Below are 16,115 nucleotides of genomic sequence, written 5' to 3'. Positions count from 1 at the left end.
GAGACTTGTGTTTTTTTCATCTGTTGTTGATGAGGTCACACATATCTAAGGAAGAGATGTTATTCAGGTTTCACTGGAAAAAGTCACATGACAGACAGACATGAACAAATATATATTTATGAATATTCATATATATAACTTTTTTTATTTCTTTATAATTTGATTTAATATTACATATCAGCCATGGATTGCCCTATCCTCCCTCCTCCCGCCGCCCCCCGCCCTCTACCCAGCCCACCCCCGATTCCCATCTCCTCCAGGGCAAGGACTCCACTGGGGATTCAGCTTAACCTGTTAGATTCAGTCCAGGCAGGTCCAGTCCCCTCCTTCCAGGCTGAGCAAAGTTGAACTGCATAAGCCCCAGGTTCCAAACAGCCAGCTCATGCACTAAGGACAGGTCCCTGTCCACCTGCCTGGGGGCCTCCCAAACAGTTCAAGCTGATCAATTGTCTCACTTATCCAGAGGGCCTAATCCAGTTGGGGGCTCCTCAGCTATTGGTTCATAGTTAATGTTTCTACTAGTTTGACTATTTGTCCCTGTGCTTTTTCCAATCTTGGTCTCAACAATTCTTGCTCATACAATCCCTCCTCTTTCTCCCCGATTGGACTCCTGGAGCTCCACCTGGGGCCTGGCTGTGGATCTCTGCATCTTCTTCTATCAGTCAAACAGGACCCTAAGAAAGACACAGGGATCGCCCAATGACAGAAAAATGGATGAGATCTATATGAGCAAACTGTACGGGGGGGGGGGGTAATGAATGGGCGGGGGTAATGAAGGGCAAGGGTCGAGAGAAAGAGAGCTTAGGGGAGAGGGTGACCCCAGCTGGATCAAGAACAGAGAGGGAGAACAAGGAAAAAGAGACCATGATAAATGAAGACCCCCATGGGAATAGGAAGAAGCAAAGTGCTAGAGAGGTCCCCAGAAATCCATAAAGATACCTCCACAATAGACTGTGGGCAATGGTTGAGAGAATTCCCAAACTTACCTACTCTGGTGATAGGATGGCCAAACACCCTAACTGTCGTGCTAGAAATCTCAACCAATGACTGATGGAAAACTTAATTTTGAATATGTGGTTTATGAGCTTGCAATTATATCCCAAGACCAGTATACCAGCACTCCAGAATCTGATACAGAGGATTATGCATTTGAGTCTAACTTAGGCTACCTAGTGATTATAGGTTTCCTGTGTAACCTGTCTCATTTGGTTGTGTTTCATTTTAGTCTTTGTTTAATAATATGTGTAAACTATGTAGATTTATTCTATCTTTCTAACATGCAAGCATAATAGTTGTTTTCTATTTAGCATAGGTCACAGAGTATCTGACAAGTAAAATAAATAACAAAAAAGAATGTTTGTCAAATTAACATTTATTTTAGCTGTTACTTTGAAAATTTAGCATGTTAGTTTAGCTTTTAATTCTTTACTCAAACATATTTGCATAACATTTACTTGAAAACAACCTAGATATGTGAAATTGCTTATTAATCACTGCACTGAAGTAGTCTAGCCACAAAAATGCAGATTAGTTATTTTGACACTACTGCAAATTTTGCATGATTATGTAAAATGTGATTGCTATGATTTTATGTTTACAATTCTTAAGGAATATCTCCTGTGTGCATATATCACTAATTCATATATAAAATGTTCCTCATTTTGTTCAGTTGTATTGTTAAGTTTTAGAGAGATTTGCTGCTTACTATATACCAAAATCTATTATTGACTACTTCACTCAGGTTTTTCTCATCATAAGTAATGTTCTGTTTTGTAATGAATGGTTGAAAAAATGGAGTAGAGACAACATTTATCTACATTATTTTTGTTTACTTAAAAGCAATTTAGTAATTTCATCATTACTTGTCAATACTAAAGCAATATAGGCAGTAGTAAGCCATATCCAAATGAGTGAAAAGGAGATACCTTGATAAGTAACAACCCAGGGATTGCAGCAAAATGATTTCCATTTTCAAAGGTTGCCAATGTTCAGAACAACATTAATCATGAAATGAATTTTTAATTAGTGATACCATCCCTTTTATACCAGTTAGACAAGTGTGGACAGGCACAATCAATCATATACTCATTGTTTTGCATGAATAAGCAACTTCCCTTTTCATGTTAGACCACACATACACACACACAAATACACTCATAATACAAGAAAATGACATAAAATTGGAAATAAAGAATTTTTTCTCCTTTTATTCACAAAATTATGAAAAATAATCTGGAATGTCTTTCAATTAACAATATAATTTTATATAAGATGAAAATATTTCTGTTATCTCAATGGTGTTTTTAATTCTTTAAAAATGATTTTTTGCCGGGCGGTGGTGGCGCACGCCTTTAATCCCAGCACTCGGGAGGCAGAGGCAGGCGGATCTCTGTGAGTTCGAGGCCAGCCTGGGCTACCAAGTGAGTTCCAGGAAAGGCACAAAGCTACACAAGAGAAACCCTGTCTTGAAAAACCAAAAAAAAAAAAAAAAAAAATGATTTTTTAATGTCAAATGTTAAAGAGAAAGACAACTATGTGAAACCATGTCTACACACTTAGTTGAAAAATGCCACTTTCAGTGAAAATGTGACAAAGCTAAATAAATTCAGTAGCACAATTTCCACTTGGCTTTTATAATTGTATTAATTACATAAATGTTAACTTTTGTAGTTATTGTTTTATGTTAAACATTTAAAATATTTTCTCAATTACGTTATTGAATTCTATTTCTTCTTTTGCTTGTCTAATAGCATCATCCAATTTTTCCTTAATTTTAATGTTTCCATTTAGATATCTTTACTAATTTTATACAAAGTATTGAGTTTAAAAAACTAAGAGTTCACTGACAGTGTCAACTACATGGTGAGTTTTAGGTCAGCCTTGGTTACATAAGAAAAAAAACAAACATTATAGGCATAGTTACAAAAATATATTTGTGATATATATACAGAGAGAGAGAGGATTAAATTGAAACAATCCCCATACAAGACAACAAAGACCAATGATTGAAAAGTCAAGAGCTAACAATGGGTCTTTATTTTGAGGCTGTTAACCAATAAGTCCTCATAGACGACTACACAATGCATGCTGTTGTCAATGACCTTGGTTACTCCAGAACTTGAGTAATATTCTATGACTGAAACAACCTACAATTGAACATGAACAAATCAGGTTCCTGGTGGCAGAGGAATATACAAATTCTTTCAGTGTTCTAATAATATTATATTTATAATTGTTTGCATATAAAATACTCATGCATTAAATGACAATTATATTTGTCCAAAACATTACAAATCAAAACCACATTGGATATCCTGCATTTAGAAAAATAATATTGGAAGATGATCCAAGAATGGAGTCACATGAGAATTCTGAGTGTTTGTTTTAAAATGCCAAGAAAACAACACTTAACAAATGGCTATTGTTTCTGTTTGCATGCCTCTAAAAAACAAACATGTTTTTGCCACATGCACCTGGCTTGCCATGAGACTTGTACTTGTGACTGTACATTTTCCTCATATGACGTCTCAAAATCCTCAGTGTGTAAATTGCATGATGTGCTGAATAAAATGGTTTATTACACAAGGATTTAGTGTGCCTCATTTATCAGCTCCATCTTCCCAGGTCCCATAATCTCCAGAGTAGTAAGAATGAAGGTGTCTTCTTTTGTATTGGGGGTAAATATTCTTTTAGATCCACTTGGTTTATAACAATCAATTAACTCCATAATTTCTACCTTTAGTTTTTGTCTGGATGACATGTCTATTTACATGAGTGAGGTCATAAAATCTCCCACTATCAGTGTATGAGGGTCGATATTTAATTTGAGCCGTAGTAATGTTTTTTTAAGGAACTTGGGTACCCTTATGTATGTTGCATAGATATTATGAATTTGTAATATTGTAATGTCCTCTTAGTGAATTTTTCTTTGAAAACTATGCCCTATCCTGTTGTGGAATATTTGTTTACACTGTGTAAATATGTGTCACTGTAATTGGTTCAATTAGAGCTGAATGGCCAATAGGTAGGTGGGAGATATTAGTCAGGATCCCAGAGAGAGAGAGAGAGAGAGAGAGAGAGAGAGAGAGAGAGAGAGAGAGAGAGAGAGAGAGAGAGAGAACTCTAGGAGGAAGACATGTGAGAAGATGCCAAACAAGTTGGATATATAGTACAGAAGAGAGGTAACTGAGCCATGTAGTAGGGCATAGATTAACAGAAGTGGCTTAATTTCAGTTAAAAGAGCCAGTTGGGACAAGCCTAAGCTAAAGGCCAAGCTTTCATAATTAATAATAAGTCTCTGTCATTATGTGCAGGCTGGCAATCCAAAGATAGTCTGACAAGAAAACTTGCTACAGTGTCCTTCGATACCCCTTCCGATTAATTTTGGTTTAAGGTCTTGTATGTCAGTGATTAAATTTGGCTACATCAGCTTGTATCTTAAACACATTTGCTTGGATTATATTTTTCCCTGTTTTTACCCTGAAATGATATCTGTTCTTGATGCTAAAGTGTGTTTCTTGAATCAGCAGGATGCATACTGTTTTGGCATCCATTCTGTTAGTCTGTGTATTTATATTGGGAAATGGAGACCATTGATTTTGAGAAATATCAATATCATTTGGCAGAGTTCTTTTTTAATTCCTGATATTATGTTGATTTGGAGTGTGTGTGTGTGTGTGTGTTTGTGTGTGTGTGTGTGTGTGTGTGTTTGTGTGTGTGTGTGTGTGTTTCTCTTCTATTGATTTTCAAGTCTGTGATTATTTTTCCCTTTGTTTTCTTGAGTGTTGATTTTTAACACATGTTGCCCGAGAAGATAGCCTTTTAAGCTATAATATTACTCAGATTTGCAGATACTTATATCTAAAGTGTATTAAATAGACAAACTTAATCTTTTATTTCCCCAGCATGTGTGTCTATCCTCAGCCTGTAAGTTCTCCATCACTTTACTTAATATCCACAGCACAGTATCTTCAGTTCTCATGCCAGTTATTCTAGCAGATGAGGCACTGGGATTTTAAGTAGAAGGCCTGCCTGGGCTACAAAATTAGTCCAAGAACAATTTGGGCATCTTATTGAGACTCTGACACAAAATGAACATGTTAAAAGCCTAAGGGGTAGCTTAGTAGTAACATTTACTTTGCATGTGTAAAGTTCTTGGATCAATCCCCAGTACAATATAAATGAGTAAACAGATGAATGAGGGAGAGAATGGGGAAGATTAATAACCTTGATTAGTTCATAATATTTTGCACCACAATAACCTTTGACTTATAAAACAGACCAATATAGGCAATTCTAGTAAAAGATACTTTTATAGGAGTAACAGATACTTTAGTGGGTATATATTTGGCCAGCAGGGTAAATGTCCTGAGTTTACTCTCCAGGGCTCAAATGTTAAGAGAGAAGCACAACTCAATTCCATTACCTGTCCATTGGTGTCTTCACATTCACTATAGCAAGTAGACTTCACTTTCCTAAAAAGAAATAAATTAATGTAAAACATTCAAAATGTCTTGTTACTTGTATTGACCCTTTATAGAGAGACATGAAAATAGAATCCAACAACTTCAAGCACTAAGACTGGATAAATGATATTGAACAAGTAATAAAATGCAGGTATATTTTCCACTGACAAAGTGGATTTATGCATATACAAAGCATGTTGTCTTTCCTAAGTAAAACTATTATTATGTGCCTAAACATGCAGTGAATACTTTCAGCCTATTTGATCATATTTCTATGACAATAAGGATAATTGAATTCAACAAATAAAAGATAATTTGACTTAGTTATTTAAAAACCACCACCTATCACCTTTTCATGACAAATAGGAAACTGAAAACATAGCCAGTGAACTAATTCACCCATTTTTTTAATTTTGGGGATCAGGCCTTCTTCAGTCTCTTTGAGTTATTTCAATAAACTATAGTATCACTCTTCAGAGTTCTTATCAATGGTACTGTTTAACTTCAATAATAACTTGGTCAAAAGACAAACACTTCAGTGACTTCATAGTATTCTAGAAATGAAGAAATATATTGCACAAATTTGCCTGAAGGATGAAAAAAACTGCTCATGTATAGAACCCAGGGGGTCTGCAAAGAGGCACAGTGAAAACAGACTTGTTGGCTATATATCAGTGAGTTGAGGGTCTACTGATTAGACTACCATAGAAATTATAGTTTTTGGGGGGGTGATTTCATTTGAAAGAAACTGCCATTTATGTACAATAAAGAAGTGCATCCAGGTGCCACATGACAGCCTACAACTTTGAAGAAGACTTCAGCTTGACCAGAGCTCAGACGGGGTCTAAGGACTCCAGCTTCAACAGCAGCATTTCACTGGAGGCCACTCTATACTATGAATTCCAGCAACCAAGCACATACCCTGAACTCCAGAGGCCACACAGGTACTTGGAACCAGAGAGACAACATTGTTAAACAAAACTTCAGAGGTTTGTCAGGTGTTTCCCACCCAAATAGAGACACACTACAGGACATGAAGACTCACCAATTGCCAGAATCTTTGGCCATTTAGACTAAAAGAACAGAGAGGAAATATAAATGAGGATCAGAATACCCAACCAACAAAGAAAAACACAGGAATCGACAGCTAGATCTATAATCATCTCAAACCCAGATGCCTAAATGCCAGTGTAAGAACACAGTCAATAACAAAAGGGACAGTGTGATAACACCAGAAACCAACTATCTTAGGACAGCAAAACCTGAACAATTCAATGCAGCTGAACCACAAGAAAATGACCTTAAAAATAACTTCATGAAGATGATAGAGGTCCTTGAAGAGAACAGGAAAAAAATCCTTCAAGAAATTTAAAGAAAAAACAAAGCTAACAGAACACCAAATATATTGGGTCAGAAAAGAAAATCCCCACACCACATAATAATCAAAATGTTAAACATACAGAACACAGAAAGAATTAACTAAATGTGGCAAGGGAAAAAGGCCAAATACCATATAAAGGAATCACATCTGACGTCACAACAGATTCCTAAAATCCAGAAGGGACTAGAGTGATGTCTTACTGAATATAAGAGACCATGGATATCAGCCCAGACTACTATACCAAAACAAACAAACAAACAAACAAACAAAAACTACCAATCACCACAGATTGAGGGTGGTTTCTCAGAAACCCAGTGTGCTTTCTGTTGTGAAGTACCAATGAAAGAATTTTATGGTTGAGGGAATCATTGCAACATCAGGAACTGTACTGAAGGGTTGCAGTGCAAGGCAGTTTAAGAACTAGAATTAAGAGTCTAGTTTATCTTTGAGTCCTTGATTCTATCTTTTGCTTGTAAGTCTTCCCTTTGCATTTTCTAGTTGTTATTGTGATTTTCACTTCCATCTTCATTTTGCTTTAATTCTCTACAATATATTTTTCTCTTTATCAAATTCAATTTAAAACAATATTAAAATGTCATGGAACATCCCAGAAAATACAATTATTTGAGAATGTTGCCATACTATGAGCATATATTCATTATATATTTGTGGTAGTGTAATTACAAAATTATCCAACACTATTTTGTTCCTCTTTAGCTCTTTTTCTTAGCTAACCTATGATTTCTCCATCCACTGAGACAATAGAGTCAAGATATTGGACCAATAATAAAGATATTATCCAACCTAAAAAAAATATAAAAAAGAGAGAAAATAAGATATTTCATGTTGGACTCCTAACAGTGGGAGCAGGAGCTGGCTCTGACTCTTTTACTGGCTTTTGGAATCCTTTCCTCCTACTGGGTCTCCTTGCCCAGTGTTGACACATGGGAATGTGCTTAGTCTTACTGCAACTTTATATACCTTGTTTTGTTGATATCCATGGAATTCTCAACTTTCTAAAACAGAAATGGAGGAGGAGTGGATCTGGAGTAGGAACAGAGTGGGGGAAGCGACTGGAAGGAGAGGAGGAAGGGGAAACTGCAGTCTGATAAAATAAATGAATAAACAAGTGCATCCAGAATTTATTGGATACAAGTTTTAGATGTGCATTTTCAATTAAAAGTAACAACAATTTCAAGCACAAAATAAATCTAACTTGAAATGAAATGGTAATTATTTTATTTTAAAAATAACTTAATCAGAACAACCAATAATTTATTTGCCTGCTCATATTTTCTTAAATGTATTTGGGATATGTATATGAAATACTTTAAGTAATTATTTTTAAGTTGTATTTTCTTAAATGTATTTGAGATATGTATATGAAATACTTTAAGTAATTATTTTTGAAAATTAAATACTATTCATGCTGGCTTTGTGTAAACACAGGAGTTATGGGAATTAAAGTGATTTATGGCAATCATCTTCACAGTATACCTCCTGAGTAATTGGTGAAGAGTTATTTCATTTGTTTATGCTTCAGTAAACATAATGACGTGCTCAAATATTGACCATATACAGTAACTTAAGGTCAAAATGTCCTATAAATCTTTCTTTAATTTCTACTAAAATTCCCTTGATATTTTGATTCCGCTTATAATAGAAATATGTGTGGATATCATTAAATTGACATCAGATGTAATTTCAACTGTAGAATTCAGTGTTTTATTCAATATAATTTAAAGGACTGTGTACATGCTTCATATTCCTTCTGAACTGTAGACACTATAGTTTGGAAAGAAAGAACCCTTCTAGCCAGGTGGTGTTGGCGCATGCCTTTAATCCCAGCACTCGGGAGGCAGAAGCAGGCAGATCTCTTTGAGTTCGAGGCCAGCCTGGTCTACAGAGTGAGTTCCAGGAAAGGCACAAAGCTACGCAGAGAAACCCTGTAAAGAATCCTACTAAAACTCTTGAGATATATCATATATCCTGGCTTTGATTCAGTAGCATTTTGAGCTGCTGCTTTTAAAAAAATGTTAAATCTTTCTATGAAGCTGAAGGAAGCAGAGGGGAGATTGCCCCATGCAGTTACAATTCTCCTGTCTAATACAGAGAATTTTTATTTCCTGTGTCATATTTTAGAATAAGATACTATTTCTTTTTTTTTTTTTTTTTGGTTTTTTCGAGACAGGGTTTCTTTGCGTAGCTTTGCGCCTTTCCTGGATCTCACTTGGTAGCCCAGGCTGGCCTCGAACTCGCAGAGATCCGCCTGCCTCTGCCTCCCGAGTGCTGGGATTAAAGGCGTGCGCCACCACCGCCTGGCAAGATACTATTTCTAAATGATTAAGTACACAGAAACAAATTATATAGGACATGATGAATTTTATTGAAAATAAAGTAAATGGGACAACTTGACTAGAATATGTTATATAATATTTTAAATTGAAGCTTTATCTTCCTATCAACTGGGATGATTTAAATAAAACCATTATTGAGTATTTTGTCAATATCACACTAGAAGTAAACCAAAATGATTAGAATTATTTCTCTCACTTGAAATATAAACCGAATAAAGGAAAGTAGATGTTACATAAATCTGTGCATTCAAGGAGTACTAAAAGAGCTCTGAAAAATTAATATTATCATAATTTGGTACCTCAGTCTTTTACACAAAATGAAGAAAAAGTAAGAAATGATAATAAAATACTTTATTGTTATTATTTGAGAGTCTTCATGTTGAAAGTCTGAATTTCTTTAAAGAACATAAAATGTGGCATGACGCTTTAATGTTTTCGGTGTTTATTCACCAAGATATTGTCAGCCTTTGTGTGTGTGTGTATGTGGTGTCAACCATGTTGTGTGCATTAAGTTCTGAGGACAGCTTTCTGGATTCAGCTATCTCTATATACCATGTACGTGCCAGAGATCAAAATTAAACTCAGTTCAACAGACTTAGGGGTATATGTCCTTACCTGATGAACCATTTTCCAAGCCTTGAATTATATATTATAAAGTGAAAATTTTATAGTTAATTAATGCATTTCATTGCACAAAAGTAGGCAAAAATTCTAAAATTGAAGCCTATTAAAATAATTCCATACTTATTACACAGATGTTATTGGGGAGACCATGCTCAGAGACTTTTTTGAAAAAAAAATCATAATATCATGACTAAAATTATTTGTACACATTCTTGAAACAAATAAATACAGAGAAACTTTTATTCTTTATTGTTTATGCATTAAACAATGCCTGGACTGTTCTTGAATGTAATCTGAAAAATAATAAATTTTTGAGAAATAAGCATCTCAACTGAATGGAGTATGGAACATTCTGAACATGAGTATTTTATTATATTCAAGTATGTGTCACAAACTCATGCATTTAATCAACTCAGAATAAAAATGTGAAGGACATGGTTGTACTAGATAAGTAATTTTTTCTCTTACTTAGTTTCCAAATAATAGAGTTTTCAAAGCATTCATAGGATATTAGGAATTATATGTAATTCAGAGAACATTTTAAACTTATTGGGGCCCAGCAGTGGTGGCGCACTCCTTTAATCCCAGAACTCAGGAGGCAGAAGCAGGCAGATCTCTGTGAGTTCGAGGCCAGCTTGGTCTCCAAAGAGAGTTCTAGGAAAGCCACAAAGCTACGCAGAGAAAACCTGTATCGAAAAACTAAAAAAAAAAAAAAAATAGAAAACAAAAATTAAACTTATTGGGAAAAGTGAATAACTTGTGAGAAGAAATAACTACTTTGTCCATAAATGACCTGAACATATACATGTCTTAGAATCTCAAGGGTACAAAGTTTTTAAATTAAATGGAATTGATTAAGAATATTTCTGTCTTCATTTTCAATAAAAGTGAGATTTTAGAATATATAATATATTTAATTTATTATAAATATTTTAAACCAATTTATATTGTCATGAAGTTAGTATTTAAACATAAGACCGTTTTGAGGAATTTCAAACCAACCTTTGTTGTGCATAATCATTGAAGGAATAGATAAAAGACAAAAAGGAATGTCACTTTGATGAAAATATCTCCACTCATTCTCTAAAAAGTTTTATTCATGAAACCTTACATGACCACTGCAATAATTTTTCTTGCCGTTCTGAACTTTTTTATGTTCAATAAAAGAATTTACTCTGTTTTTCCATTTTCTCCTATATACATTGTATTCCAAATTGCAGGGTTTTTGATCAATAAGTGGCAGGTAAGGAAAGAGTCTGTGAGTTGATTGTTGTAGTCTCTGGGGAAAGGCCACTGTTTTCTGTCTCACCTGCAAGTGTGGGAGCTCATTACCATGTAGTTCTGTATTTAGTCCTGTCTCTAGGTATTCAGGGCCGTACATGGAACCGTCTCAGTTAAAAACCAATAACTGTCCTTTAGAACTTCAACAATTATCATTTGGTTACTTTTTTGCTTAATTTCTCATATAAAAATCACACAGGACATATAATCTCTCATCTATACTTTCATCCTTTATGAGAACATGGATTCAACTGACTGCTCTAGAACTTAGATTTATCTGACCCTGGAACAATAACTTTCTTTATGTCACACAGATCAGATTCTCAGTATGAGAAACTGATATATTTATATGATCTGAAAGTAGAAAAAGTTATATAACATTTACACATAAAATAGGAAAAAATGAGGGAATAGTGTTCTGCATGAGTAAATAAAGCATTTTGAAGAATGTCTTCTATAAGAAGGAACACATTAATTTATATTGAACTGTTTTCATCTCTATACTTTTGGTATTAGTTTGTTATAAATATATTTAGAAATATTGCTTACAATTATTTTGTTTCCATATACTTTTTCTATCAAATGACTCATGCCTTTGAGCTGCTCTAGGTATCACATGAGCATGAGGGATCAAGTAAATTGAAAATTCAGAGAAGCAGCATATTATTTTAAATTAATTTTCCTCTCTGACATTTTTTGTCCACAAGGATACTAGGTACTTAATATAGACATACGTATTACCTGTAGAGAAAACATTTTTTCATTATTACTGGATAACTTACATTTAATTTCTACTGAGAGAATCCCAAAATTTAGGGTGTAGGTTTATCAATCTATGTTAGGTGTATTAGATAGGCTTTCATTTTACCATCAAAAGCAAAATAATAAAACTCTGATTTGCCTCTGTCTTCTCATATTTGATAAATATAATTAGGGGACCAAAGAAATAAGCATACAAGCTATTGCGCAAAACTGTATCAGGGCATCCATTAGGAAATACATGAATTTATGAATCCTAATAATTGTGACTTAAACCATTTGCCATTTCTATGATGCCTATTTCCTAAGACACATTACTCATATTTTCATAGTTATAAAGGATAACTTTGAAACACCAAAAGACATGCATACAAAGTTACATTAAATGTATTTGTATCACATTGGTAATCATGTCCACAATTCATGAATGCAATGCTGTATAGTAAAGCATATTATTATAGTGAGAATCCACTAAAATCACTGTGTTAAAGGTTTCTTGTGCTTTTGGGAAGAGGTGAAGTCCTGTTTTTGAATGGAATAATGAAACTATGGACTTGACTTTCACTATTTTATTCCTGGCTCATGACAGATTAAGAAATGGTCTTTTGATAATATATCCAAACCATGATAAAGCCACCACAATCAGGAAAATAACAGGGCCAAAGGATTGTGGAATGAAATGTCTGAAGACACCAGCCACAATAAATCTATCCTTATTTTTGCCATGGTGGTGTGGGATGGGGGGCAGGAGGAGAGGGTAATTAGTTACACATGCTTTGTCAATATCAGTCACTTATTTTCACTTTTCATTTTATAGCATTATTAGTAGAAGTAAATATGCATCCTCACTTTACGAAAGTGTAGCTATCCTTTTCTAGCAAATTTGCAACTTCCTCTTAAGATATGCTTACTCATAATGGGATAATACTGAAAGGGATGATTAACCGGATACTTCAAAATGTCCAGACAAGCTGTTCTAAGATAGTTAAACATATTGTGTTACTTCAAAATGTCTAGGTTATTTTTTAAACTTTATTTTATTTTATAATCTTCAGTAATAATGCACAAAAAATGTTTTTAAAATGACTGAGTTTTTTTTTTAAAGTTGGCCAAGTAGTTTGCAGAAATTTGTAATAAACAGCAAATGGTGAATATGTATAATTTTGAAAATTTAACCAGATTCCTAAAGGAAAAAAATATTTGATTTTGTCAAGAAGCTCTGGTACAATATGATAAAAACTATGAAAATTTCTTGCAAATGTTATCAATTTCATGTTTACAACAACTTAAAATTAAGAATTACTGCTTTGTTATGTATGATTATAAATGATGTAACTATAATCATAAAACAAGTTTTTAAATATATTTTATTTGTATTTTAAATAATAGCATTACAAATTTACTTAGAGTAGCCAAAATAAATTAATCTCTACAATCAATAGTTTTAAATTAAAGATAATTGTCTATGATTATTTATCTTGATTTGTTACAAAACAAATTTTTGTTCTTTGATATAATATTATTTTCATACATTTTATGAATCTACACTTTTTGTTGTTATTTTTTGAGACAGGGTTTCTTTGTGCAACAGTCCTAGCTGTCCTGGAACTTGCTTTGTAGACCAGGCTGCCCTCAAACTCAGAGATTCACCTGCTTCTGCCTCTCTTATGCTGGGATTAAATGCACAAGCTGCCAATTCTACTGGCTTTCAGGAAAAATTTCAATTGTCAATATTAGCACATGAAGAAAATATTAGTTTGAAAAGTGTTACCAAAAGGGCAACTCCATGGTTGAAAGCATGTACTCCTCTTAGGAGTACTCTAGTTTCATTCCCTGAACCCACATCTAGTGGTTTACAACTCAGCTCAGCAGAATCCATCACCGTTTTTTCACCTCTGTGGTCACTGAATACAAATATGCAAACCCACAGATCGACACACACACACTCACATGCACACACACATACTAAACAAAGTAATACAAGTAAGATTTTAAAAAGTAGGAGAAAATAAAGTTAATGAAGATGTAGGATTGAAATTTTCATGAGCCATTTTACTCCTAAAAGTAAAACTGTAATTATTCGATAAATACAGTATTTTTATGTATTTACTGTCAACTTCAAATTTTCTAATAAAATTCACCATGTTTTGTTTTTCTTTATGTTTCTTATTTTTATACCTTGAATTTATATTTTCTGTATACTTCATCTGTCAACCATAATGCAGCATCACATTAATGAAAATAAGTGATGTTTTGTGATTCTATTTCACATAGAGATTGTGCATGTAATGAACAACTTTGACTCTCATATTGCTAGTTGAATTAACTTCTTGACAACAGAATTTAATAAAATGTCTCTACTTCTATCGCTTTATTAGCAAAATGCAGAGAACAATAAAATATTGCTCACAGGGGTGTGTGACAGAGGTAAGAGCATTACAGTAGGGAAAACATATATAATATTTCCAAATATGAAGCACAAATGTTGATAACACTTAGACATCTCTATTTTCTTACATTAAAATGATATGGGAATGATAAAATTATCTTTTCATTTTCAGTATGTTATTTTTAAAGTTTATTTTAATCATTTTTATGTGTATCTGTGTGTTTTATGAATGTATGCTAAACATATGCAAGAGTGTGTAGGTCAGAAGGAGGATTTAGAGTATCTGTATGTATGATTGTGAGACATCAGATATGGGTGCTAGGAATTGAACTCTGTTCTCTGAAAGAAAAGCAATCATTCTTAACTGCCAACACCTCATTTCAGCACCATTTAAGGGATTTGACATCTTTAGCATTTTGCAAAAGACCCACACACACACATAAATCCTGTTACAATTGTTTCTTCAGATCAAAGTAAATACCAACTTACAAATTATGATTTTTCCACAGATAATGTTTTCTTTTCAAAAACACATTTTTCTTGGGGAAATTGTGTTATCAGTGCAGACACTTCATCTTTTTAGTGATGTGTAGTGTACATTTTATGTGTGGTGTGATTTTTAGAAATACATAATTGTTAAAATATCACCAAACATATGTACACCCATGTTAGATACCATAAATATTCAAATTGTCTTATTGAGAGTGAATGAGTAGTACAGATGATATAATTTGATGCAGAGACATATTGACATTTCTCCAGAACATAATTATTTATTTCCTAATATTATACATTTTGTTTTCTTCTTGGGAATTGTTCCCATCAGCATGTTATTATACTCTTTGGCAGGAACATTTTAAGGGTGCCTGAAAACACATGGCTAAGGAGTACTCTGAAGAAAATGGCTGCAATGAAGACAGTTCTACAACAAACAACTCGGAATAAACACAGATTTCCAGCAGGGCTGAAAAGTAAGCAATTATATTCCAACAGGCTTCATATGCAGCTAGTTTTCACGTATAGAGATCAAATGTAATTGTGAAATTATTTTTGCCTGTTGACAATTCAGTAGTTAAATCAATGCATTAATCGGTGTCCATTCTCATCTATCGATAACACCATGTAAACACAGAGGATACTCTTTCATTCTTCACATAATTTAAATCACATCGGGAAATTTAATGGTTGGAAATGCCAAGACATTTTCCCTACTCTGAGAAATACTATGACATATGAAGCAATACAGAGAAAATCTGTTCTACTTTACTCAGGACAATTGTTTGGTGACATACTGTAGCACGAGAATCACTTGATAAGATGACTACAAAGTTGGAAATTGGGTGGCATTGGACACTGAAGGTCAAAACATCAAAACATGAGGCTCATTATCTGAGGTTGATGTAAAGAAGACATGAAAATTGATATCACTAATATTTCTTTTCGCTAGCTTAGAACAGAAAGTAGTTATACCCTTCAGCAGAGACAGGAACTTCTGAGTGTCTAAAGAAAAAAAAATCAGATGTATAGTGATATGTTGCTAATCATGGGTTCATCCTTCCCTCATTTAGAAGGTCAAAGACATATGTCACATCTAGTCAAACATATAAGCTAAGTACTACTGGATGCTTTCTAGAAGTCTTATATTCTTAGAAGGATACATAAGCCAAATGTCTTACTTTGTTGCTCACTCAACCACTTTGTTAAGCAAGAGTCCTTGGAGCAACATGCAAATCCTGATAGAGCTGACTGCCTGCATGTGTGAATAAAGTAATCTCTAAAAAAATATTAACTTTCAGACTTTTTCTGTAAGATAATATATCCCCTTATTATGTTACCAAATTTAGTTTTCCATTGAATGC

Source organism: Peromyscus maniculatus, chromosome 9 (assembly GCF_049852395.1).
Source record: "Peromyscus maniculatus bairdii isolate BWxNUB_F1_BW_parent chromosome 9, HU_Pman_BW_mat_3.1, whole genome shotgun sequence".
Lineage (NCBI taxonomy): Eukaryota > Metazoa > Chordata > Mammalia > Rodentia > Cricetidae > Peromyscus > Peromyscus maniculatus.
This window is presented reverse-complemented; position numbering follows the sequence as displayed.